Below are 24,668 nucleotides of genomic sequence, written 5' to 3'. Positions count from 1 at the left end.
GGAATGGAACTTACTGGATTGCTCTATAGAGAGCTGGCATGGACTCAATGGGCTGAAAGGCCTCTTTCTGTGTTGTTATTACTATGACTCTATGACTCTAACAGCAACATTTTCATAGAAATTATTACAGCTACTGAAAATGCATGCTCAGCCTCTACAGAAGTGCGCAGTAATGGGGCAAAAGATAATGAGATAATCTTTGGAGATAGAACCCCTACTTGCTGCAAAAGAGCAATGTCTCTTCCTTCGCCATTACCTGGAGATTGCTAGCGTTAGAAGCGGTAGAGGCAGGTGGCCATGAAGTAAATGCCTGTATTGCCAGCTTCATTGATAGTGTCCAACAGAAGCACTAACATTGTAATAGCTGCAGACATTGTTCCAGATTCAGTCTCAAGAATCCCACGGAGAAGCCTTTTTCTCCAGCCACATAATACACAAACTTCACATTACACTCGCTGCAGAAATGAGGAAATATAACCTACGTCCGAGTTTGACAAACAACTTCAGGGTTCTGCAGGTACTGGAATTGGCCATTTAAATGCTCAGAACAGGCCACCTTGGGCTTATTTCTTCATGGTGTATTCAGGACAACCAACTGACTATAACATTCATCACACCGTGAGCCCTGTGGAAGGTGGCTACTCTCTGGCATGCAACCTCTACAGCCTATTAGACTAGCTGAACTGCAGCCACTGTTATTGGGATCTCATTAATCTCTTCAGGAGTTCAGAACATTGGGCTAATTTTCTAACTTTGTTCTCCTGACATTTAGCTCTGCCCTATAGGAGAACCTGGGCATGCACCTTACCTGCTCGAGTGCCTGATATATATTCCCATCAGGAAGGTGAAGTCAGGGAATTATCCTTCATGTTCAACAAATATTTCAGATCAATAACACTCTTCTGAATGGAGATCTTTGGAACTCCTCTGCTTTAAAGTGTAGAGGGCAGGTCCTTTACCATGTCCTACAATACAGGAATATTCTCTGCTCTTGTTCACATTCCTCTCACATATCTCCGAAGCATATGTATTCACAGGAGACTTGTGAAATGGGTTGACATCTCTCACCATTTTTTGACTGAGGTTGGATATCACCTTGTGCCAGTACACTAACCGCTGAAGTTGACACATGATTAACTTTGAAGCCACCATCTTCTTCATTAGCACAGGTTTCCTGATCCCTATCACGTTTGCTCTAGTCACTGTGATCGCATTTAGTTTCATCATCTTCTTTGGAGTTAGATTCATTGGGATTCTTCTGAATGGGATGGGGAACAGGTTGCTGTACAAGACATCTGGCATTGTCGGTTGGATTATATGTGGACAACAGCATTTCTGTTCCGCATTTCGAGTTTCCCACCATACTGAGACCATTACTTGCGACCCCGCAGTGTTATTCAACAAAGAAGACGATTGCTTACATATTATTGTTGGCAACATTAGCAGGGAAACAGGCTAAAAAGGGATAAGGAATGTCATACAAATGCATTAAATGTTTGTCTATGAATTATTATCGACAGTAATCTTTAGGCTCATATGATTTGACCTGGACCTCTTCGTAGCCAGATGCTGATAAAATGTCAGCAGAAGTGGAGATGGTAGAGGTAATGGATGGGGTGAAAATTGATGGGCAGGATGTACTGGAAAGGCTGGCTATTCTTAGAGTGAATAAGTCACCTGGTCTAGATGGCTTGCATCCCAGGTTGCTAAGGGAAGTGGGGGTGGAGATAGCAGAAGGGCTTGCCATAATCTTTCAATCTTCCCTGGATATGGGGGAAGTGCCAGAGGATTGGAGAGTGGCAAATGCGATCCCCTTATTCAAGATAGGATATAAGGGTAGTCCAAGTAACTACAGGCTAGCCAGTTTAACATCAGGAGTGGGTAAGGTTTTAAAAACAATAATCAAGGAAAAAAATCAACAGGCACTTGGAGAGGTTTGATTTAAGGTGCTTAACTGATCTAAGTGAATTTTTTGAAGAAGTAACAAAGCAGGTTGATGAAGGGAATGCGGTGGATGTTGTCTATATGGATTTTAAGAAAGCATTTGACAAAATACCACATAAAAGGCTGGTTAACAAAATTGAGGCTCATGGAATAGGAAGGTCAGTGTCAGCTTGAATAAAAACGGCTTAAGGACAGAAAACAGCGAGTCATAGTAAATGGTTGTTTTTCAAACTGGAGGATGGTAGACAGTGGTGTTCTCCAAGGTTCGGTGCTAGAACCACTGCTTCTTTTGAGATATATAAGTGACTCAGATATTGGAATACAGAATAAAATTTCAAAATTTGCTGATGAGACCAAACTTGGAGGTGTGGCAAACTATAAGAATGATACCAATCGACTGCAACAGGACATAGATAGACTAATAGAATGGGCAGACAAGTGGCAGATGGAATTTAATACGGAGAAGTGTGAGGTGATGCATTTTGGCAGAAGGGATAGGGAGAGGCAAAATAGACTTAATGGCACAGTTCTAAAGAATGTGCAGGGACAGAGGGACCTGGAGGTTCATGTGCATAGATCCTTGAATGTAGCAAGACATATTGAGAGAGTAGTTAGCAAAGCATATGAGATCTTGAGCTTCATAAATAGAGGTATTGAGTATAAAAGCAGGGATGTTATGCTGAACCTTTATGAAGCTCTGGTTAGGCCACAACTAGAATGTTGTGTCCAGTTCTGGACACCACACTTTAGGAAGGATCTAAGTGTCCTTGAGAGGGTGCAGAGGAGATTCACCAGAATGCTTCCAGGGATAAGGGATTTTAGCTACAATGTTAGGTTGGAGAAGTTGGGGTTGTTCTCCTTGGCGCAAAGGAGATTTAGGGGAGATCTGATCGAGGTGTACAAGATTATGGCAGGTTTAGATAAGGTTGACAAATAAAAACTGTTCCCATTAGCTGATTGGACAAGGACTAGGGGACACCGATTTAAGGTTTTGGGTAAGAGTTGCAGGGGGAATGTGGTAATGACCCGGCACTTGCTGCCTATGAGGGTGGTGGAAGTGGAGACAATGAATGATTACTGAAGGAAATTGGATGGGCACGAGGGAAATAAACTTGCAGGGCGATAGGGACACAACAGTGGAATGGGACTAATTGGATTGCTCTACAGAGAGCTGGCATGAACTCAGTGGCCTGAATAGCCTCCTTCTATGTTGTAAGGACACTAGGGCTCTATGTGCTCTTGGTGTGCTGTCTATAAACAGACCAATCTTATTTTAAATAAAAAATGAGACTTTCAACAGAGCTCAGCTCTTAATGCCGTTATTTATCTTTCGGTGTTGATGCATAAGCAGAAAACTTATTACTTGAGTGTATGCCAGTATGTGTTTAAATCTAAGAGGTTTCCTGTGACTGTAAATTGAGCACCATGTTAAGTAGACTGGAGGAGACTTGGAACAGTGCAAGATATGTTCCTAAACTAGTAGCCAGCACTGCACACAAACCTTTCACTGGAGTCAAGCGAAAGGGAGGCCTCCAACAGAGGACAACAACAACTTGTAATTCTTATCGTTCCTTTAACCTGATAAAACATCCAAGTCACTTCACAAAGACATAAAGCAAAATTAGACACTGGGCCACATAAGGCGATATTAGGGCAGCTTGCCAAAAGCTTGGTCAAAGAGGTAGGTTTTAAGAAGCATCTTGAAGGAAGAGAAATAGTAAGTAGTAGAGGTTTAGGGAGGGCATTCAAGAGTTTAGGGCATGGCCACCAATGGCAGAGCGATTAAAATTGGGGATGTTCAAGGGGCCAGAATTAGAAGAATGCAAATATTTTGGAGGTTTGTGGGGCTGGAGGAGATTGACATGGGTGAGGCCACGGAGGGATTTGAAAACAAGGATGAGAATTTTAAAATCAGAGCATTGTTTGACTGGGAGCCAATGTAGGGCAATGAGCACAGGGGTGGTGGATGAACGCGACTTGATGCAAATAAGGACACGAGCAGTAGCGTTTTGGATGACCTCAAGTTTACAGAGGGTAGAATGTGGGAGACCAGCCAGGAGTGCATTGCAAGTCTTGAGGTAACAAATACATGAATGAGGGTTTCAGCAGCAGATGAGCTGAGATGATATCGACTGATGTTCTGGAGGAGAACAAAACTTTCCTGCCCCTTGTAAAAGTTTGACTATTTCTTCCATTCCCACTAGGGTTGCTAACCCTCCAGGATTGTGCTGGAGTCTCCAGGTTTTGAAGATTGATATCTAGGCTATTGCTGTGAGAAAAATCATCTGGAGATTTTAAAAAAGGTGTGTTTAATTGAAATTTAAAAAAAAAATACTTCCACTTAGTTAAAAAAAATGGAGATGGGAATAAAGGAATGTAGAGAATCATCCAGACAGGTGTTCCCTTCTCAATTGACTTAGGAAGGACATGCGTCACAAGGATAGACATGTTGCACAACCAATAGTGGAGGTGAGGTAGTGGGAAACATGTGATGAAACCTCCAGCAATATGTCCAGCCAGATTTGGCAACACGAATTCTCACCTTAATGTAATCCTTACAGAGCTGACCACTCCCTACACGTGTACAAACTTCTCAGGCTCCCAACAGCTAGGGAACTAGTGGCTGTGTTTTTGATCAGTCATCTATTGGATAATTCCCAACCACTCTTCTAAAGTCCTCAGATACATGGAGAGATTCTGGGTGGATGATATATATGTGGAGTGGCAACACCTAGTTTCACCCAGATGGTATTTAAAGAAAATTGAATAAGTATACAATAGTCAAGTCCGATTCTAGTTTCACCCGAAATAGACCCTTTCTACTGAGTAGATATCAGGAGTGGGATTTTCCTGATCTTGGCCATTTTTCCTTTTCCCTACACCAGGGATACTGAGGCAAACACTACCTGCTCCACTACAGCCCTTGTTTGCAACAATTCAGAACATCTTCTTCCTAAACGTACGTTATTTTTGAAGGACAATATAAGTTTAAAATCTAGGATGTTAAGAGTAAGAAAGAATGCCAAATAAAACCTTCTTGCCCACAGACTTGTGGAATAAGTTACCAGGGAAGGCATTGAAGTTAACAGCATAAATAGATTAATGAAGTAGCTACTGTAGATGTGCTTTTGGAGAAAGGATTCAGGTATGTTCTGAGAAGGCAGATAGGACAGACTTATCAGCGGACTTATTAATTTCAGATTTATAATTTCTTTTAGCCAAAATGTTAAATATCCTGTATCAAAACACTATGAATAAATATACAGAACCTATTTCCAATGGCTGGAGGGTCGATAACAGGAGGGCACAGATTTAAGGTGATTTGCAAAAGAACCAGAGGCAACAGGAGAAAAAACCGTTTTACACACCAAGTGGTTAGGATCTGGAATGCACTGCCTGGTAGGCCGATGGATACAGATTTAAAAACAGCCTTCAAAAGGGAATTGGATAAATACTTGAAGGAGAAAAAATTGCAAGGATATGGGGAAAGAGCGGGGGAATGGAACAAACTGGATTGCTTCTGTGCTGTACAGTTCTATGATTCAACGCAGCCAATTATAGCACATTGCTGCTTTAAGTGGTACAGTCCCGCAGTGAGGAGTGAGGTCACATTTGCAGCAATTGGGAGTCCTGCTGGGAGGCACGTGCTGCTTTATACAGAAAGGTCTCCTCTCACAATCAGCTACAAGCCTAGAACTGGCCCTCTGTCCTTGCAATTAGTCTGTCACCGCAGGGGAGCTTGGATCTCTGCTTCAGGACAACTCTGCCGTCACAAATGATGTCCGCAGTGGGTACTCTTGTGAGTTAGGGAATGCAAGAAGCAAAGCAAGCACCGAAATCAACTCCACTCATATTGCTGCAGAATCATTTTCTTATTCAAGGGAAATGTCAGCCTTTCCATAGGGTGGGATTGCATTGTTAAAGCAACACCACAGAGCAGCTGCTGCTCAAACCTGCTTAGATTTGGAGACAGGGTGGTGGTTCAGGAAGCATATCTGTGGTAATGGGATGCAGCCTGTGCCTGTGGTAATCCACCTGGTGACATCTTGATCTGCTGCCATGGGAGGTGCAGCAGAACTTCCAGCAGGAGGAAAAGCTGAAGGAGAATGCTTTGACAAGGGATCTGCCGCAGATCTTTTCCCTGGCTCAGCAGTGCTAATTGCTCCCTTAGGGAGTCGGGCTGCCTGCGTTTTTATGGAAATAAGCTCTGACCACCTGCAGTAACAGGATGTGGTGGGTAGCAATGAAACTGCATTGGATCTCTCTATCCCATGTGTTTTTACATCTTCATTTCCTCCGAGGGCTGAGTTAACATTCTGTAAGGGGATAATTTGTAAGCCACTTTGTTTCATAGTAAGGAACATCAGAGCACGGTGTGAGTCATTTGGTTGAATTAGTTCAACATATACATACTTTCCCACTCACGGGTGGATTCTTAATGTGGAAGGTTAGATTCGCCGTGATATTTGTCCTTCCCACTCTGCAAAGCTTGGAGCAGTGTGAAGCAGACGAGATCGGAGAAGTGTGAAGCCGACTGGGATTGTTTTTTCTTAAAACAACAAACTATTTTACCACAATTGGGCTCTAACTGCATGTTACCACTCTACTCTATCTTTGTGTGTGTGTGTGTGTGTGTGTGTGTGCGTGTGTGAGAGTGGGTGAGGTCATGAACATTTTTTGGTTATTGTGTAAAATAAATATTTATCTTTCTTTTTTAACCTACGAGCAAACCTACTACTTGTCTATTTATTTGACCCTTAAAAATACTCAGGGAGTAAAATGCTATTATTAAAACACTATTTGCAGTCATTTGAGAGGTGAAAAGTGGAAGTCACCACTTCCCACCTGTCCATAACATAGTAGTCTCCAGATTACTGCCAGTACCATGCGCAAGTGAGTACAGAAATAGGAGAATAGAGCAGACGAATGCATGGCTGGAGAGATGGTGCAGGAGGGAGGACTTCAAATTCCTCGGACATTGGAATCAGTTCTGGGGGAGACAGGACCTGTACAGACTGGATGGGTTGCACCTGATCAGAACCGGGACCAAAGCCCAGGCGCGATTTGCTAGTGCTATTGGGGAGGGTTTAATCTAACCTGGCAGGGGTGTGGGAACCAGGAGGTAACATTAAAGAGGAAAACCAAGGTGCACAGAGAATTCAGAGAGACAGATAGCACTAGAGTAGGAAATAGTAAGGCAGTGTATGAGGGAATGTAATAAGGTCTAAATTAGGTTTACTGTACATGTATGTGAATTCACAGAGCGTGGTAAATAAGGCTGGTGAGCTGCAGGTGCAGATAGCCATGTGGGAATATGACATTGTGGCGATAACAGAGACCTGTCTCAAAGAATGGCAGGACTGGATACTAAATATTGCTGGATACAAGGTGTTTGGGAAAGATAGGGAAGGAAAGAAAGGAGGAGGGGAGGAAGGGTAGCTGTACTGGTTACAGTGCTAGAGAGACAGGATGTCCTAGAGGGGCGAAGGACAGAATCTATTTGGTTAGAGCTAAGAAACAATGGAGAGACCATTACATTGCTGGCGGTATTCTAGAGGCCACCAACTAGTGGGAAGGATATAGAGGAACAAATTTGCAAGAAAATTACAGAGAGATGCTGTAGGCCTGTGGCCTGCAGCCACTATTTTTGTACTTAAAAAAAAATTGTATTAAACCTGTAGTGAATTTTTAAAGGTTACTTTGTAAACATTGATTTAATACTAAGCGTGATTGTGTTCTGATTAAATCAAATAATTAATCGATTATGTAATCAATGGCAATCAGTATTGACTATGAACTTAAAATAAAAGCATAATACTGCAGGTGCTGGAAATCTGAAACCATTTTAGGGAGCTGTCGTGAACAGATTAATTTGGGATCTTAGCAGTGTGCTATAAGTTTTTTTATTTTTCTACACTCATTTCCTTCCTTTCTTTTTAATAAAGTTACCTTTCCTTTTTTATCATTAATAATTGTTTAATAATTACTCAATAAAACTACTGTTTCAACAGATTATTTGGTGTTGAGTCACTCATTCCTATTATGTCTGGAGTATGGCTCCGAACCTATGTGAGATACCGCAGAGGACTCTCAAGCCCTACAGTGCTAGAATTATAGAATCGTGATAAAATGGGGGACTTTAATTTTACAAATATAGACTGGAAAAGTAATAATATAAAAGGCAGAGAGGGGCAAGAGTCTCTAGAATGTGTTCAGGAGAATCTTCTACATCGGTATGTTTCCAGCCCAATGAGGAAGGAGGTGTTGCTGGATCTGGTTCTGGGGAATGAGGTGGGTTGTCAAATGGATCAAGTGACAGTAGGGGAACATTTAGGGCACGGTGACCATAGCATCATAAGGTTTAGGTTGGCTATGGAAAAGGACAAGGAGCAATCCAGGGTAAAGATAATTAACTGGGGGAGGGCCGACATTCAATTGGGTGAGAACGGATCTGGCCCAGGTAAATTGGAATCAAGGATTGGAAGGCAAAACTGTAATTAACAATGGGCTGCTTTTAAAGAGGAGATAGCTTGAGTATAGTCAAGGTACATTCCCACAAGGGGGAAGGTAGGGCAAAAAGATCCAGAGCTCCCTGGATGACTTAAGAGACAGAGAGTAAGAAAAAGGGTGCATATGACAGATGTCAGATGGATAATACAATTGAAAACCAGGCTGAATATAGAAGGTTCAGAGGGGAAGCGAAAACACAAATAAGACAAGCAAAGAGAGAGTATGAGAAGAGACTCGTGGCTAACATAAAAGGGAATCTAAAAGTCTTCTATAGCCTCATAAATAGTAAAAGGGTGCTAAAAGGAGGAGTGGAGGCAATTAGGGACCAAAAAGGGGATTTATACATGGAGGCAGAGGGCATGACTGGTATTAAATGAATACTTCATAACTGTCTTTACCAAGGAAGAAGATGCTGCCAAGTAACAGTGAAAGAAGAGGTATTTGAGACACTGGATGAACTAAAATTTGATAAAGGGAAGGTAGTAGATAGACTGGCTGTACTTAAAGTTGTTAAGTTACCAGGACCGGATACTTAGGGAAGTAAGGATGGCAATTGTGGAGGCATTGGCCATAATCTTCCAATCCTCCTTAGATACAGGGGTGGTGCCAGAGGACTGGAGAATTGCAAATGTTACAGCCTTGTTCAAAGGGTGTAAAGATAAGCCCAGCAACTACAGGCCAGTCAGCTTAACCTCGGGGGTGGGATAGCTTTCAGACATGATAATTCGGGACAAAATTAATAGTCACTTGGACAAATATGGATTAATTAAGGAAAGTCAGCACAGATTTGTTAAGGGCAAATTGTGTTCAACTAATATGCTTGAGTTTTTTGATGAGGTAACAGCGAGTGTTGATGAGAATAATGCAGTTGATGTGGTGTAAATGGACTTCCAAAAGGCATTTGATAAAGTGCCACACAGCAAGCTTGGATACGATATTGGCTGAGTGAAAGGAAACAGTAAGCAGTTGTGAACGGTTGTTTTTCAGACTGGAGGGTGGTATATTGTGGGGTTCCCCAGGGATCGGTGTTGGGACCCTGCATTTCTTGACATATATTAATGACCTAGACTTAGGTGTACAGGGCATAATTTCAAAATTTGTGGATGACACAAAACTTGGAAGTATTGTGAACTGTGAGGATGATAGTGACAGACTTCAAGAGGACACAGACAGGCTGGTGGAATGGGCAGACACGTGGCAGATGAAATTGAATGCAGAAAAGTGTGAAGTGATTCATTTTGTAGGAAGAATGAGGAAAGGCAATATAAATTAAAGGATACAATTCTAAAAGGGGTGCAGTAGTAGAGGAACCTAGGGGTATATGTGCACAAGTCATTGAAGGTTGCAGGGCAGGTTGAGAAAGTGGTTAATAAAGCATATGGGATCCTGGGCTTTATAAATAGAGGCATAGAGTACAAGAACAAGGAAGTTATAATAAACCTTTATAAAACACTGGTTCGGCCTCAACTGGAGTATTGTGTCCAGTTCTGGGCACCACACTTTCAAAAGGATGTTAAGGCATTAAAGAGAGTGAAGAAAAGATTCATGAGAATGAGGAACTTCAGTTACATGGATAGATTGGAGAAGTTGGGTCAGTTCTCCTTGGAGAAGAGAAGATTAAGAACAGATTTGATAGAGGTGTTCAAAATCTTGAGGGGTCTGGACAGAGTAGATAGAGAGAACCTGTTCCCATTGGCCAAAGGATCCCGAACCAGAGGAACCTGATTTAAGGTGATTGGCCAAAGAAGCAACAGCGACATGAGGAAAATCTTTTTTACGCAGCGAGTGATAGGATCTGGAAAACACTGCCTGAGAGTGTGTTGGAGGCAGATTCAATCATGGCCTTCAAAAGAGAACTGGATAATTATCTGAAGAGAAAAATTTGCAGGACTACAGGGAACAGGCACGGGAGTGGGACTAGGTGAGTTGCTCTTGCAAAGAGCTGGCACGGACATGCAGGACCAAATGACCTCCTTTTGTGCTGTAACCATTCTGATGTCCTGAGCCACTAATAGAATCATAGAAGCATAGAATTCTAGTGCCTGAATTGATTCTTAAAAAGCTAAACCTCAAAGGCTAGCAGAGATCAAAGATAATTGTCCACTCCAGGGCTGGATTTTCAAATCCCGATGGGGGCAAGACGGGAGGCAGGCAAACCCGGAATGTTGGCCACCAGCTGGCATGCCAGTTTGCCAGCCTGATCCCACCCCTGAGCCATTTTGCAAAAGGCCGGGTTGGGGGTAAGACGGCTACCCGTGGCAGGGAGTAATAAGGCCACTTAAGAGGCCTATTGAGGCCCCAATCCTGCGCCAACTGGAATTTTCCAGTCGACTTGTGGGCCCTGGACTGCGACCGAAACACATCCAGTGAAAAGAAGTGGCCTCCCGCCAGGAGACTGGGATGGGCCAGTGCTCTGAACACCTTTAACTCACCCTGCCCCACCCTGCCCTGGTGCACATGATGCAAGGTTGCCTCAGCTGCGGTACCCCCTCGACAATGGCTGTCGTGCAGCTGTGGACCATCATTTTTTCAAAAGTGCTGAAATTGTTGAGAGGGCATTGCCACCTTAAAGCGCCCTCTCTCTCCCTTACCTGCATCAGCAGGCTTTAGCTCTCTCAGTGCTGGAGGCCCTCCTATTGTGAGAACAGGAGCTGTGTTAGGACTGTGCAATTGCACAAGTAGGGCTGGATTTTATCCGGCTAGCAAGAGCGGGTGTGGAGATGTTGGGGGGGGGGTGCTGCGGGGGGGAGAAAAATTGGGGTGGACACGCTCGCCTGGAAACCCGATGTTGTGACGCCGGTTCTGGATTTTGTCAGCGGTGGGAAAGCTCTGAGCTGGGCATGGACACCCAGACATGGTGGAACTGCAATTTGAATTGGTGAACAGCTCATTAAAATGTATTTGCAATGAACTGAAGCCAATTTTATTTGGTGGGGGGGAGGGGGGGATTTCAGATTTACTTAAGGGCGCATGAGGATCATGTGCCTTCAGATCTGTTTAAAGGTGGTGGCGAGGCCTCAGTGATGTTACCGGAAGGCAGCCATGGGGAGCAGTGGATAAGGGAAGGTGGGGAGCGGATTTCATTTTTGGCCCTGCGGTGCTGGGCTCTCTGCATGGGTGGGCTCGCACTCAGGTGCAAGGGTCTCTGCAAGGGTGGGCACTGAGGGGTATTTGCGCATATTCAGAGGGGGATAGCAAGGTCTCAAGACAAGTTTGCAGCAGCAGTAGACGGGGGTCCAGGAGTTACAGCAGCAGCAGCACTCCAGGTTCACTGTATCAGTGAAAGGCAGCCGTACAAGCAGGGCTGGCAGTGCTTTAAAAATGGCGCCAGCATCTCCGTTCTGGTCATCTGATGCCACCATCAACGCCTCGTAGCCTGCCCCCGTCTTGCAATAGGGCGGGCCCTACACCTTGGTTATGTTAATTGGCCGGCCGCCGTGTGATCGCGGTCAGTTGGCCACACATGTGACATGTGGCGACGGCACCTACTTCCGATGCCGCTGCTGGGACCTGCGACAGGCTGACAACATCAATCCTTAGTCAGGGGCCCCGAGCGGATCCAGTGAGAGGACACCCACACAATGATAATAGCTGATCTCTGATCATCTTGTCAACTATTTTTATATTACCTATTTCAAACTTGCCTTTTGTCAACCGTATATGTGTGGATTTGACAGCATATTAAGTAGGTAGTATTTAGTGTCATTGTCTAATGACGCATGATGTAGTCAAAACTCCTGGAATACGCCTGCTCATAATTGGCAATGTATTGCACTCATTTAACAGCTGAAATGATAACCAACTTAGCATTGCAGAGGCCTGCTCTTGATCTGAAAGGATGGTCAGGCCACTGCTAAATTGGTTGGGACCTTTTTTTTCGGCAAAATGAGCACATGCTTCATTCCAATATGCATTTCGTACTTGGACTCCTGAATTCATTTAGACTAGTCTTGGCTGCGTAACCAGTTACCTGTAACGACCGCTGGAGACCACACAAATAAAAAGCCTCAAAACTTCCAAAATGTTTTTTGTTAGACTGGAAGGGGCAGGAGTGATTCTACAGGGTCTACAAAGGAACTGTCTACTGCTACCAGACCATTCTTAATCCTATGTTTCTATCTCCCCTTACACCACACCCCTGAAGATTTACCTGGGGGCCTGGGTGCCAATGGAAATTGGTAAGGTCCAAACTGGTGAGTTGTGTGGGGCACCTGACTGGTGCCTGCAGCTCGCCTGATTAATGACGATGATTTAGATTCATCCTTGAGCCTTTCTGTCTTGGCGCATCATCACGATGAGGCTGCCAGCATTTATTGCTTATCCCTAATTGCCCTTGAGAAGGTGGTGGTTGTTAATTGTATATTACTTGTATTTAATTGTATGCAGGCAGCGGCATTATGTGGGGCCTTTCTACAAAAAGGAACAGACTGAAACTGGTTGTTGCTTGAGGAGGTGCATGTTTGTAATTTGTGTCTCTGTAAATAAATGCTTATAAATGTATGTAAGGATTAGGCTCCAATACGATTCTTCATCACCTGGCTTTCTGCAATGTATGGGTGGTGAGCTACCTTGAACCACAGCAGTCCATGTGGTTTAGGTATACCCACAGTGCTGTTAGGGAGGGAGTCTCAGGATTTTGACCCAGTGACAGTGAAGGAACGGCGATATAGTTCCAAGTCAGGATGGTGTGTGGCTTGGAGGGGAACATGGTGGTGGTGCTCCCATGTGCCTGCTGCCCTCGTCCTTCTAGATAGTAGAGGTCGTGGGTATGGGCGGTGTAGTGTGTGGCAAAAACCTTCAAACAGATTCTGAGAGATTGGGATCACAACACTGATTCCAGCAAGCCTCACCATTCTGAAATTCCTTTCTGAATACAAACGTTTCTAGACTGGATGCTAATAAGGGTTTAAAAATAGCAGTTAAACAGTTTGTGACATAAATTCTCAGCAGGAATTGTGGTGGGGGGTGGGGCGGGGGGGTGTGCGGCGAAGCAAACTGTCAGCACTGATTTTTACAGGAACTGCTGGTGTCATAGAATGAAATTTGGAGAGAAAACAAAATGGCGTTCCAAAATTGGAAATGGTGTTCAAAGTTTGCTCAAAAGCAAGGCTTTTATTGGAACAAGAAGTGAGAGGAAAGGCAACAGCGACAGAAAATGTTGGATCTGAAGTGCTTTGAACCTTCAATGAATCATACATCAAGAGTCTGTCACATTGAAGCTGCCTCCAGATTCCTGCAGTAAACATGTTACTTCAAATGCTTCCCACATTCCTTTATGGTCATTGATCCCACTGGGGGGTCTGACACTGTTGGGACTTCATTTTAACCAACGTGTGTCTGTACACAGCTACACAACCAACAACAGGCGACAAGGCAGAGCAGGTTTAACTCTCACCCTGACAAACCTATTTCAGTATGGATTCTTGGGCAACCTCCAGCGCTGCAGGAACTTACCTGTGACAGGGAGCTTATTCAACAAATGTTTGATCTAGCTGGCTGGTTGTGAGAAGTTAAATGAAATAGGTTAAGTTTCTGGCAGCTAAAGGAGCAATAAAGTGCAGAACTTGTGTCATCCGTGGCTCAGTTGGCAGCACTCTCGCATCTGAATCAGAAGATTTTGGGTTCAAGCCTCACTTTAGAGACTGGAGCACATAATTAATCTAGTCTGACACTCTGGTGCAGCGCTGAGCAAGGTGCTGTCTCTCAGCTGAGTCTTTAAACCGAAACTCTGTCTGCCCTGTCGAGTGGATGTGAAAGGTCCCAAGACACTTTTTGAAGAAGATCAGGGGACTTTTCCCCAGTGTCTTGGCCAATATTTAAGCCTCAGCCGACAGTTTATTTCATTGCTGTTTGTGGTAGTTTGCCGTGTGCAAATTGGCCGCTGCGCTTCTGACAATGCAACAGCGAACACAGTTCAAAAGTCCTTCGCTAGCTGTAAAACAGTTCGGAACATCCTGAGGTTGTGAAAGATGCTACTTAAATTCAATTTTTTCTTTTCTTTTTTAGAACTGAAGGGCCTAGCGATGCTTTGAGCTTTGGATATGTGCTAACATCTGACATAGATCAGTGGTATCAAAGTTTCCTATAATGTGATCCTGGCACAGTGTTGTGCAGGACCTCTGCCATTCCAAAGTCATGCTCATACCCTCACTGAACTAAGCTGACCTCACGGCATACTACAAAGTAGCTCACTGAACCATTAAAAGAGTGCTGCTACTGCATGAGGCTCAAGAGCGCACAAGGTACATGGAGCAGCATATCTGGCACCAGCAACTCTTAGCAGGCTGCTGGCTGCTCTTAAAGGGGAACTGGCTCAAAATTTCAAAAATGTTAGAAGCAAGTTGTAGAGTCAGATAGGTGTCCAGCTTTAAGAAACTATCTATAAGTTCATTTCTTGCAAGTCAACAGAACATTCCCTCTGCGTCACCCTGGTCCACTCCTCCATTACCCCCGCCACCTCATCCCCTTCCCAAGGCACCTTCCCATGTAATTGCAGGAGGTGTAATACCTGCCCTTTTACCTCCTCTCTCCTCACCATCCAAGGCCCCAGACACTTGTTTCAGGTGAAGCAGCAATTTACTTGTACTTCCTTCAATTTAGTATACTGTATTCGCTGCTCACAGTGCAACCTCCTCTACATTGGGGAGACCAAACACAGATTGGGTGATCGCTTTGCAGAGTCTTTCAAACGTCAGTTGATTAGAAACCAGGACCGGCATGTTCCTGTGAGGAAGAAGGATAAGTTTGGCAAGTTTCGGGGAGCTTGGATAACGCGGGATATTGTGAGCCTAGTCAAAAAGAAAAAGGAAGCACTCGTAAGGGCTGGAAGGCTAGGAACAGACGAATCCCTTGAGGAATATAAAGACAGTAGGAAGGAACTTAAGCAAGGAGTCAGGAGGGCTAAAAGGGGTCATGAAAAGTCATTGGCAACAGGATTAAGGAAAATCCCAAGGCTTTTTATACGTATATAAAGAGCAAGAGGGTAACTAGGGAAAGGGTTGGTCCACTCAAGGACAGAGAAGGGAATCTATGTGTGGAGCCAGAGGAAATGGGCGAGGTACTAAATGAGTACTTTGCATCAGTATTCACCAAAGAGAAGGACTTGGTGAATGATGAGCCTAGGGAAGGGAGTGTAGATAGTCTCAGTCATCTCATTATCAAAAAGGAAGAGGTGTTGGGTGTCTTGCAAAGCAGTAAGGTAGATAAGTCCCCAGGGCCTGATGGGATCCACCCTAGAATATTGAGGGAGGCAAGGGATGAAATTGCTGGGGCCTTGACAGAAATCTTTGCATCGTCATTGGCTACAGGTGAGGTCCCAGAGGACTGGAGAATAGCCAATGTTGTTCCTTTGTTTAAGAAAGGTAGCAAGGATAATCCAAGAAATTATAGGCCGGTGAGCCTTACGTCAGTGGTAGGGAAATTATTAGAGAGGATTCTTCGGGACAGGATTTACTCCCATTTGGAAACAAACAAACTTATTAGCGAGAGGCAGCATGGTTTTGTGAAGGGGAGGTCGTGTCTCACTAATTTGATTGAGTTTTTTGAGGAAGTGACGAAGATGATTGATGAAGGAAGGGCAGTGGATGTTATCTATATGGACTTCAGTAAAGCCTTTGACAAGGTCCCACATGCAGACTGCTACAAAAGGTGAAGTCACACGGGATCAGAGGTGAGCTGGCAAGATGGATACAGAACTAGCTCTGTCATAGAAGACAGAGGGTAGCAGTGGAAGGGTGCTTTTCTGAATGGAGGGATGTGACTAGTGGTGTTCCGCAGGGATCAGCGCTGGGAGCTTTGCTGTTTGTAGTATATATAAATGATTTGGAGGAAAATGTAGCTGGTCTGATTAGTAAGTTTGCAGACGACACAAAGGTTGGAAGAGTTGTGGATAGTGATGAGGATTGTCAGAGGATACAGCAGGATATAGATCGGCTGGAGACTTGGGCGGAGAAATGGCAGATGGAGTTTAATCCGGACAAATGTGAGGTAATGCATTTTGGAAGGTCTAATGCAGGTGGGAAGTATACAGTAAATGGCAGAACCCTTAGGAGTATTGACAGGCAGAGAGATCTGGGCGTACATGTCCACAGGTCACTGAAAGTGGCAACGCAGGTGGATAAGGTAGCCAAGAAGGCATACGGCATGCTTGCCTTCATCGGTCGGGGCATAGAGTATAAAAATTGGCAAGTCATGCTGCAGCTGTACAGAACTTTAGTTAGGCTACACTTAGAATATTGCGTGCAATTCTGGTCGCCACACTACCAGAAGGACGTGGAGGCTTTGGAGAGGGTACAGAAGAGGTTTACCAGGATGTTGCCTGGTCTGGAGGGCATTAGCTATGAGGAGAGGTTGGATAAACTTGGATTGTTTTCACTGGAACAACGGAGGTGGAGGGGCGACATGATAGAGGTTTACAAAGTTATGAGCAGCATGGACAGAGTGGATAGTCAGAAGCTTTTTCCCAGGGTGGAAGAGTCAGTTACTAGGGGACATAGGTTTAAGGTGAGAGGGGGAAAGTTTAGAGGGGATGTGCGAGGCAAGTTCTTTACACCAAGGGTGGTGAGTGCCTGGTGCTTGCTGCCGGGGAGGTGGTGGAAGCAGGTACTATAGCAACGTTTAAGAGGCATCTTGACAAATACATGAATAGGATAGGAATAGAGGGATATGGTCCCCGGAAGTGCAGAAGGTTTTAGTTTAGGCAGGCATCAAGATCGGCGTAGGCTTGGAGGGCCGAATGGCCTGTTCCTGTGCTGTACTGTTCTTTGTTCTTTACCACCTCCACTCAGTCCGAAAGCATGACCCCGAGCTTCCAGTTGCTTGCCATTTCAACACTCCCCCCTGCTCTCATGCTCACATTTCTGTCCTTGGCCTGCTGCAGTGTTCCAGTGAACATCAATGCAAGCTTGAGGAACAGTACCTCATTTTCTGATTTTGTTGTATCAGTTTTTTCCCATGTGCCTGTCTTAAACTCGGTTTTTCATGTTTGTGCTTTTGACTAGGGCTGTTCATTATTCTGTCATTAACACTCTCTCTGCACTAATGCTTTGTCTTTCACCACACCATTAGTGCACTCTCTTTGCCTTTGCCCCATGACCTCCTTGTCAGTTAATCTCTCTGGCCCTCTGTCCTATCATGCACCTTCCTTTTTGTTCTCTTTCCCTCCACCCCTGCTTTACTTGCTTAAAACTATTATATTTCAAACCTTTGCCAGTTCTGATGAAAGGTCACAGACCTGAAACATTAACTCTGTTTCTCTCTCCACGGATGCTGCCAGACCTGCTGAGTATTTCCAGCACTTTCTGTTTTTATTTCCGATTTCCAGCATCTGCAGTATTTTGCTTTTTTAACAGAGCAGCTGGACCGTGTACCATATTAACACATAAACAAGTGAACATCAGTGCAGTCCAAAAATAGACATGAGCAAATACAACAATTACTGACAGCAAGTCACTCCCCTTAAAGCTAAAGGAGCCAATATTTGGGAAAGAGCTTCTGATGTGGTGCCCATTGCAGAAGAGTGCTGTTCATCTGAAGTATTGTACATGGGTTGCAGCTATGCTGTTGCCCTATATCCCAGCAGTACCATGCTTTGGCAAATCAAACCAAAGTTGCAACCAGTAGGGCAAATCTTTCAGGTCCTGGCCCGCGTGGACTCTCAAGTGATCTCAATGATTTCAACCATGATCAAGAAACTCTGGAAGTTGACGGTCAACCCCTGAGACCCTTCAGCTAAATGTTGACACTCTCTCAGCTGCTAAACACTCCATTCTCCAGTCCATGTAACATACCTTCCGGAGACTCCCTTTCTGCACGCTGCCTTAACATAAAAGATTATGAGCTTGTGTGTAACTATCTGTATAGCAAGTGTGTCTGGACTAACTATGTTACAGCAAACCTTGCTGACATGTAACCATTTAATTCTAACGTGGATCCCTGCGATATTGTGAGAGTTGGCCACTAGAGTGGTGAATGTGTACAAGCCTCCTCACCAAACCTGCCTTACGACAAATATTCTTCGTATGCTCCCAAACCCTGCCCTCTACATTGATGATATTAATACCAGACACACCACCTGGGAGGTACAAAGACTTAGATCAAAATGGAATTGACTTTTTAGATGGGCCCTGCTCCATGACCTTCACATCATGGCCACATTCAGATCAGCAATGACCTTATCAAATGGCACAGCAGGGTCGAGGGGCTGAAAGGCCTACTCATGCTCTTAATTCATATGTTCGTATGTCATTCTGCTGGTGGAGGGCAAGTGCAAAGATGCGTCTCCTGACCACCCCAGTGCAAACATCATCCACTTCAATTTATAAACAGTGTATTGAAAATGCTTCCACACAGTTAATATTGCCTGACCCTTACCAAATTGGAGTAAACATACCTATTGTGAACATGAATTAAAATCTTCACTGAACAATAGTAAAAGAAAGTGGCTTAGCTTTACACAATTCACTGACAGTTATATCACTTGCACCCATAACATTTGGGCCCATATTAAACCCATGTCCATGGTAGAAAGAAAATATATGCATTTATTTAGCACCTTTCACAACCTCAGGACAACCCAAAGCAATTTACAGCCAGTGAAGTGCCTTTGAAGCGTAGTCACTGTTATAGTGTAGGGAAACTGGCAGCCAATTTGCACACAGCAAGGTCTCACAAACAGGAATGAAACTAATGACCAGATCATCATTTTCTTTAGTGATGTTGTTTAAGAGATAAATATTGGCCTGGACACCAGAAGAACTCCGCTGCTTTTCTTTGAACAGGACTATGTGACATTTTACATGCACCTGAGAGGGCAGGCAGGATTCACTTCTCAACTAAACGTTCATAGAATCATCGGGAAAAGAAGTAGGAGTAGGCCATTCGGCCCGTCTAGCCTGCTCTGCCATTCAAATAGATCATGGCTGATCATCTACCTCGATGCCATTTGTCCCCACTATCCACATATCCCTTGATGTTAGTTTTCAGAAATCTATCGATTTCTGTCTTGAACATGCTGAATGATTGAGCTTCCACAGCCCTCTGGGGTAGAGAATTCCACAGATTCATCACCCTCTGAGTAAAGAAATTCCTCCTCATCTCAGTCTTAAATGGCCTACCATTAATTCTGAGACTATGTCCCTGGTTCTAGACTCACCAGTCAGAGGAAACATCCTATCTACATCTACCCTGTCACGCCCTGTAAGAATTTTGTAAGTTTCAATGAGATCACCTCTCATTCTTCGAAACTCTAGAGAATACAGGCCCAGTTTCTGCAATCTCTCCTTATAAGGCAATCCCGCCATTCCAGGGATTACCCTGCTGAACCTCCGTTGCACTCCCTCTATGGCAAGTATATCCTTCCTTAGTTAAGGAGACCAAAACTGTACACAATACTCCAGGTGTGGTCTCACCAATGCTTTATACGATTGAAGCAATACATTTTTACTCCTGTACTCAAATCCCCTTGCAATGAAGGCCAACATACCATTTGCCTTCTTAATTGTTTTCTGCACCTGCATACTAGCTTTTAGTGACTCATGGACCAGGACATCCAGACCTCTTTAGACATCAACACTTCCCAATCTCTCACCATTTAAGAAATACTCTGCTTTTTTGTTTTTTCTACCAAAGTGGATCACTTCACACTTATTCACATTATATTCCATCTGCCATGTTCTTGCCCATTCACTTAGCCTGTCCAAATCCCCTTGAAGCCTCCTTGCATCCTCCTCACAACTTACATTCCCTCCTAGTTTTGAGTCATCCGCAAATTTGGAAATATTACATTTGGTCCCCATATCCAAGTCATTTATATAGATTGTTAACAGCTGTGGCCCAAGCACTGATCCTTGTGGTACCCCACTAGTAACAGCTTGCCATTCTGAGAATTTTTTTTTTTATTCATTCATGGGATGTGGGCATCGCTGGCCAGGCCAGCATTTATTGCCCATCCCCAATTGCCCTTGAGAAGGTGGTGGTGAGCTGCCTTCTTCAATCGCTGCAGTCCATTTGGGGTAGGTATACCCACAGTGCTGTTAGGAAGGAAGCTCCAGGATTTTGACCCAGTGACAGTGAAGGAACGGCGATATAGTTCCAAGTCAGGATGGTGTGTGACTTGGAGGGGAACTTGCAGGTGGTGGTGTTCCCATGCATTTGCTGCCCTTGTCCTTCTAGTTGGTAGAGGTCACGGGTTTGGAAGGTGCTGTCTAAGGTGCCTTGGTGCATTGCTGCAGTGCATCTTGTAGATGGTACACACTGCTGCCACTGTGCGTCAGTGGTGGAGGGAGTGAATGTTTGTGGATGGGGTGCCAATCAAGCGGGCTGCTTTATCCTGGATGATGTCGAGCTTCTTGAGTGTTGTTGGAGCTGCACCCATCCAGGCAAGTGGAGAGTATTCCATCACACTCCTTACTTGTGCCTTGTGGACAGGCTTTGGGGAGTCAGGAGGTGAGTTACTAGCCTCTGACCTGCTCTTGTAACCACGGTATTTATATGGTTACTCCAGTTCAGTTTCTGGTCAATGGTAGCCCCGAGGATGTTGATAGTGGGGGATTCAGCAACGGTAATGCCATTGAATGCCAAGGGGAGATGGTTAGATTCTCTCTTGTTGGAGATGGTTATTGCCTGGCAATTGTGTGGCACGAATGTTACTTGCCACTTATCAGCCCAAGCCTGGATATTGTCCAGGTCTTGCTGCATTTCTACACGGACTGCTTCAGTATCTGAGGAGTCACGAATGGTGTTGAACATTGTGCAACCATCAGCGAACATCCCCACTTATGACCTTATGATTGAAGGAAGGTTATTGATGAAGCAGCTGAAGATGGTTGGGCCCAGGACACTACCCTGAGGAACTCCTGCAGTGATGTCCTGGAGCTGAGATGATTGACCTCCAACAACCACAACCATCTTCCTTTGCGCTAGGTATGACTCTAGTAACATCCTTAAAAAACTCCAACAGGTTTGTCAAACATGATTTCCCTTTCACAAATCCATGTTTACTCTGCCCAATCATATCATTATTTTCCAAGTGTCCAGTTATCTCATACTTTGTCATAGATTCTAACATTTTCCTTACTACTCATGTCAAACTAACAGGTCTGTAGTTCTCCGTTTTCTCTCTTGCTCCCTTCTTAAATAGTGGGGTTACATTTGCTACTTTCCACTCTGCTGGAATCCTTCCAGAATCTATAGAATTTTGAAAGATAACTACCAATGCATCTACTATCTCTATAACCACCTCCTTCAATACTTTGGGATGTAACTCATCTGGTCCAGGGATTTATCAACTTTCAATCCAACTAATTTTTCGAGTACTACATCTTTATTGATACTAATTAGTTTCAGTTCCTCATTATTACAAGTCCCTTGGCTCTCTCGTATTTCTGAGAAATTTTCTGTGTCTTCCTCTGTGAAGACAGACACAAAGTACTTGTTTAGTCTCTCTGCCTTTTCCTCATTCTCCACCACAAACTCTCCTGTCTCTGCCTGCAATGGACCCACATTCGTCCTTGCTAATTGTTTACTTTTCACATACCTAAAGAAGCTCTTACAGTCTGCCCTCATGTTTCTAGCTAGCTTCGATTCATAATCTCTCTTCCCTTTATAGTTTCTTGGTCCTCCTTTGTTGGACACTAATTTACTCCAAATCCTCGGGCTTACCACTTTTTCTGGCGACCTTATAAGCCACTTCCTTTGACCTAATGCAATCCTTAACTTCCTTTGTTAGCCATGGTTGATTCACCTTTCCTGTTGGGTTTTTGTGTCTTAGAGGAATGTATATTTGTTGTAAACTGTATAATATTTCTTTAAATACTAGCCATTGCCGGTCAACCATCAAATCTTTAAAAGTATTTTCCCAATCCACCGTAGTCAACTTGCCCCTTATACCCTCACAGTTTCCTTTGTTCAGATTTAAGACCCTAGTTTCAAAATAAACTATGGGCTGGATTTTACCATAGGTGGACGGGACTTCGCCACCGACGTAAAAGTCGGTGATGAACCCGCTTCTGCCTAGCCCGGGAATCCGACCTGCATTTTATGGGTCCCCGGGCTTTAATTGTCTCAAGGCAGCACTTCCACCCGCTTGAGGGAGGAGGTTCCGCCTCAGTGAGCTGCTGGCCAATCAAAGGGCCGTCAGCTCTTAGTCCCAGCAGCGCCACCGGGAGCAGTGGCCACTGCTGGGACTGCAGCCCAACCAATGCCATGGAGCCAGGACCTCAGGAAAGTTGGGCTTGCCTCGCCGGGGTGGGGTGGGGGTGTGGTGATGGTGGTCAGTCGTGGTGGCGAGGCAAGGGTAGTCATTTGGGGGTGGTGGGGGGGGGGGGCGTCTTGGGTCCTGGGGGTGGGTTGGGAGGCAGGGGCAGCCCTCAAACGGGCACCCTGTGCCCAATTGCCATGGCACCCCCTAGCATGCGGAAAGGCTGGCAGCTATCGCTGGACGGCCTTTCACGTCCCCAGCACATCTGCTTGCCATGGGTAAAATACCCGTGAAGGTGGGTCAGGGCCCTTAAGCGGCCGTTAACTGGTCACTTAAGGGCCTTGATTGGCCTGGGGTGGGCAGGTGGGCCATTTCCACCCCTCCCGCCCCACCGCCGACCGCCGTAAAGTTGGGTGAAGGCGGAAGTGGGGCGGGAAGGCCTCCCGCTCAATTTTATGCCTCCCCCATCGCCCCCATGCCACCTTCCAACCCGCTGGGGCGGCATACAATTCAGCCTTATAGCTCTTTCAAACTTAATGTAGAATTCTGGCATATTGTGGTCACGATTTCCTAATGGCTCCTTTACAGCAAGGTTGTTAATTAGCCCTTTCTCATTGCATAATACATACTCCAGGAATTCATCCTCCACAGCATTAATGCTAATTAGGTTTGTCCAATCTTTATGTAAATTGAAATCGTCCATCATTACTGTATTGCCCATGCTACACGCTGCTCTAATTTCCTGATTTATACCGTGCCCAACATTACTACTACAGTTTGGTGGCCTATAAACAACTCCCACCAATGTTTGTTGCCCCTTTGCTGTTCCTTAGCTCCACCCAAACTGATTCTACATCTTGCTCCTTCGATCTGAGATCCTCTCTCACTCGTGTACTGATCTCATTCCTTCATAACAGCGCTACCCCACCTTCTTTTCCACTCTGTCTATCCCTCCTAAATGACGAATATCCCTGAATATTCACTTCCCAGTCCCGGTCTCCCTGGTAACCACATTGCCTGATTGGCAATTAAGTCATACCCATTTACCTCTATTTGTGCCTTCAAATCATCTACCTTGTTGCGAATGCTGCATGCATTCAGATAGAGTGCCCTTAATTTTGTCTTAACATTATTCCTCATTCCGATGTTATTTGATGTTTGCCTTCGCCTAATCTGCCTTCCAATTTCGCTTACTACTTCTCTACTTCCCGTTACCAGTCTTGCTTCCCTCCAATCTGAGCTCCCTCTTACATTCCCAACCACCTGCCAATTTAGTTTAAACCTTCCCCAACAGCATTAGCAAATCTCCCTGCGAGGATGCTAGTCCCGGTCCTGCTGAGGTGCAACCCGTTCATCTTGTACAGGTCTGACCTACCCCAGAACAGATCCCAATGCAGTTAGCACCTCCAACAATGTAGCACTCCTTCAGTATTGCACTGCTCAACAGTTAAAACATATATGATGTCTACCTAAGTCCCTAGATAATTTCAATTTTTTAAATAGTTTTTCTTCTTACTTTGTAGTTGTATTTTTTTCCCATTTTTTATTGTACGACTGATACATTTGCAAATAATATGCTCTAGCCATAGCCCCAGAGGAATTTCTCCCCATTAGAAAGACAGTTGGTGATGCATAGCTTGAGGGTCCCCACTCCTCAAGTGTGGGGCAAGGCGAGGAAGCAGGCCTCCAGGAACTATCACAGCTAGTACGGTGTTTAAACCCACACTGTTGATACCTTTTTACACCATTAGCTAGCTGTGTAGCCACCTGAGCTAAGTGACCCCCACACAAACACTATGGAAGTGCCAGCTTGATCATGTGTTCAATTGTCTGGAGTGGGGGTTGAAACAGAGCTTTCTGACTCAATGGAAAGTTCCCCAGTCAGCCAAGATCACAGACTAAATTGAGTATTGAGGTTGCAAACAGATTCTTGCACTGGAAGTACACAATGATTGTATTAAAACAGTTCTTCGCCCCTCTCCCCCCCCCCTAGCCTTCACATTCTCTTATGCTATAT

The 24,668-nt window shown here is 44.6% G+C and overlaps 1 protein-coding gene across 3 annotated transcripts in view; it reads right to left on the bottom strand.

The window, feature by feature from the left end:
• LOC137380412 (caM kinase-like vesicle-associated protein) overlaps nt 1-24,668 on the bottom strand; it is a 143,482-nt gene that overhangs the window by 36,505 nt on the left and 82,309 nt on the right. The gene's annotated exons all lie outside the window — the stretch shown is intronic.

Source organism: Heterodontus francisci, chromosome 19, assembly GCF_036365525.1.
Source record: "Heterodontus francisci isolate sHetFra1 chromosome 19, sHetFra1.hap1, whole genome shotgun sequence".
NCBI classification, from domain to species: Eukaryota; Metazoa; Chordata; class Chondrichthyes; order Heterodontiformes; family Heterodontidae; genus Heterodontus; species Heterodontus francisci.
The sequence above is the reverse complement of the archived record's forward strand: the minus strand, read 5'-3'. Positions and strand labels throughout refer to the sequence as shown.